The 3170-nt window shown below is 44.3% G+C and overlaps 1 pseudogene; it reads left to right on the plus strand.

Annotated features, from left to right (window-relative positions):
* The first annotated feature begins 1891 nt into the window (after positions 1-1891).
* Positions 1892-2959, plus strand: LOC100602298 (annotated as a pseudogene).
* Positions 2960-3170: the final 211 nt, after the last annotated feature.

A 3170-nucleotide genomic window follows, 5' to 3' on the forward strand; every position in this document is an offset into this window, starting at 1 on the left:
TGGAAATTTACTTTTTGGTTCAGTATAAAGAGAGAGAAGGCTTTGGAGCCAGAAGGCCTGAGCTTCCTCTTCTCATTAGATTGGAGAATGTGGACAAGTCACTTGATATGACCAGGTTGTACAAATCCTGGACGTGTAGTTCACTTGGAATACAATGGTAATTGAGCTCCTGTGGAGTTTGACCTCATATCCTGGCATCTCAACTTTCTTACCTGTAAAATATTTATATTAATATTTTTCAGGGCTGTAAGAACTGAGGCAATGTTTACAAAGCTCAGTGCATAGTATATGGTAGGTACTTGATAAGTAGCTATCATTATTTCGGGAAAATAAAAATGTACATAATGTTTAATATCATGTGTAAAGTTAGATCTAAAGTTACTTTTAGTGAATGAATATTGAAATATTCCTAATTTGGTTTTGAAACAAAACCGTAATGTTTACAGCTATAAATGCCTGGAGAAAATTTCTACTTTATAGAAAATGAAAAATAATCCTCAGATAAAGGACGTTTTCCCCCAAGTTCTCATTATTTTTTTCTTTTCTAAGCTTTTAGAAGTCTGCTTCACACAAACCTCTCACTCTATTGATGTATAGATTAGCTCTCTTTATTCTATTTTTTATCTTTCTAACGGAAAACTCCTTTCTTTGGTAACATCCCATTATCTTTTAACTTGATTTCTTTCTTTACATCCATATTCCTTCCTGACACCGCTATTACCATCTTCCAAACTTTAATTTTCATTTCACTTTCCTTCTTGGTAGGAAGCGGAGATGATGGGAGAGTTACCTGTGTGGTTACATCAAGTTTTATAAAACTCTGTTCTAACAGACTGGTAAAAGAAATACTCCTGATGGCCTTGAAGAAGTAAACATCCATGTTGTGAGACACCTGATGAGAGGATTATGTAGCAAAGAACTGTGGGCAGCCTCTAGGAACTGAGAGTACCTCCTGGCTGACAGCCTGCAAGAAAATGGGGACCTCAACCTTACAGCTACAAGAAATGGAATTCCGCCAACACCTACATGAACTCGGAAGAGCATCTCAAGCTCCTGATGAGAATGCGTCCCAGCCAACATCTAGGTTAAGACCCTGAGCAGAGGACCCAGTTAAGTCAGGTCTGGATGCCTAATCCATAGAAACTGTGAAATCAACAAGTGGGTATTGTTTTAAGCTGCTAAGCTTGTGGTAATTTGCTATACAGCAACAGAAAACTAATATGCATCTCCTTCATTGGACATAGTACACAAGCAAGTCCCTGATTGCCCTCACAATGTGATGTGACAATATTGTTTAATCTTGCAGCACTTTTATTACATTATCTATCATACTATGTTGTTATTGATTATTCATTTGTCTGTTTATTGTGTTTTGTTTAATGATCCTGGGTTATTTATAAACATCTAGGCAGAGAATCAAGACAAGTAAAACAATGCACATTTGCAGAACATCCCCAGAAGGTAAGACAACCACTTGGCTGGCTGGGTGCGGTGGCTCACTCTTGTAATCCTGGCACTTTGGGAGGCCAAGATGGGCGGATCACTTGAGTTCAGGAGTTCAAAACCAGCCTGGCCAACCTGGTAAAATCCTATGTCCACTAAAAATATAAAAAAATTAGCCAGGCATGGTTGCGGGCGCCTGTAGTCCCAGTTACTCAGGAGGCTGAGGAAGGAGAATCACTTGAACCTGGGAGGCAGAGGTTGCAGTGAGCCAAGATCGTGCCACTGCTCTCCAGCCTGGGCAACATAGCAAGACTCTGTCTCAAGGCATGGTCCCAGACACGGGTCCCTCGGCTTCCTGCCTCAGAAGTGCAGCAGGAGACATCACAGGAAGGTGAAGAGCTTCCCTAAAGATGACCCTTCCAAGGCGGTCCACCTCACAGCCTCCCTGGGATACAAGGCTGGCATGACCCACATCGTGCGGGAAGTCGACAGGCCAGGATCCAAGGTGAACAAGAAGGAGGTGGTGGAGGCTGTGACCATTGTGGAGACAACTATGGTGGTTGTGGGCAATGTGGGCTATGTGGGAACCCCTCGAGGCCTCTGGACCTTCAAGAACGTCTTCGCTGAGCACATCAGTGATGAGTGCAAGAGGCACTTCTATAAGAACTGGCATAAATCTAAGAAGAAGGCCTTCACCAAGTACTGCAAGAAATGGCGGGATGAGGATAGCAAGAAGCAGCTGGAGAAGGACTTCAGCACCATGAAGAAGTACTGCCAAGTCATCCATATCATTACCCACAACCAGATGCGCCTGCTTCTTCTGCTCCACAAGAAGGCCCACCTGATGGAGATCCAGGTAAACGGAGGCACTGTGGCTGAGAAGCTGGACTGGGCCCGTGAGAGGCTTGAGCAGCAGGTACCTGTGAACCAGGTGTTTGGGCAGGATGAGATGATTGATGTCATTGGGGTGACAAAGAGCAAAGGCTACCAAGGGGTCACCAGTCATTGGCACACCAAGAAGCTGTCCTGCAAGATCCGCTGAGGCCTCTGCAAGGTGGCCTGTATTGGGGCATGGCATCCTGCCTGTGTGGCCTTCTCTGGGGCACGCACTGGGCAGAAAGAGTACCATCACTGCACTGAGATCAACAAGAAGATCTATAAGATCGACCAGAGCTACCTTATCAAGGGTGGCAAACTGATCAAGAACAATGCCTCCACTGACTATGACCTGTCTGTCAAGAGCATCAACCCTCTGGGTGGCTTTGTCCACTATGGTGAAGTGACCAATGACTTTGTCATGCTGAAAGGCCGTGTGGTTGTAACCAAGAAGCGAGTGCTCACCCTCCGCAAGTCCTTGCTGGTGCAGACCAAATGACAGGCTCTGGAGAAGACTGACCTTAAGTTCATTGACACCACCTCCACGTTTGGCCATGACTGCTTCCAGACCATGGAGGAGAAGAAAGCATTCGTGGGAGCACTCAAGAAAGGCAAAATTGCAAAGGAAGAAGGAGCTTAATGCGAGGAACAGATTTTGCAGCTGGTGGGGTCTCAATAAAAGTTATTTTCCACTGAAAACAAACAAACAAACAAACAAACAAACAAACAAACAAACAAACCACTTGGCTAGATGACAGCTCCAAGTCTCAGCCTGTCCAATTCAGAATAGCTGGACAATATACCTGGTCAGGTGTCTTTTATTATTGTTCTTAAGTGTATTAAATAAGAAA

Source organism: Nomascus leucogenys, chromosome 16 (genome assembly GCF_006542625.1).
Source record: "Nomascus leucogenys isolate Asia chromosome 16, Asia_NLE_v1, whole genome shotgun sequence".
Taxonomy (NCBI): Eukaryota; Metazoa; Chordata; class Mammalia; order Primates; family Hylobatidae; genus Nomascus; species Nomascus leucogenys.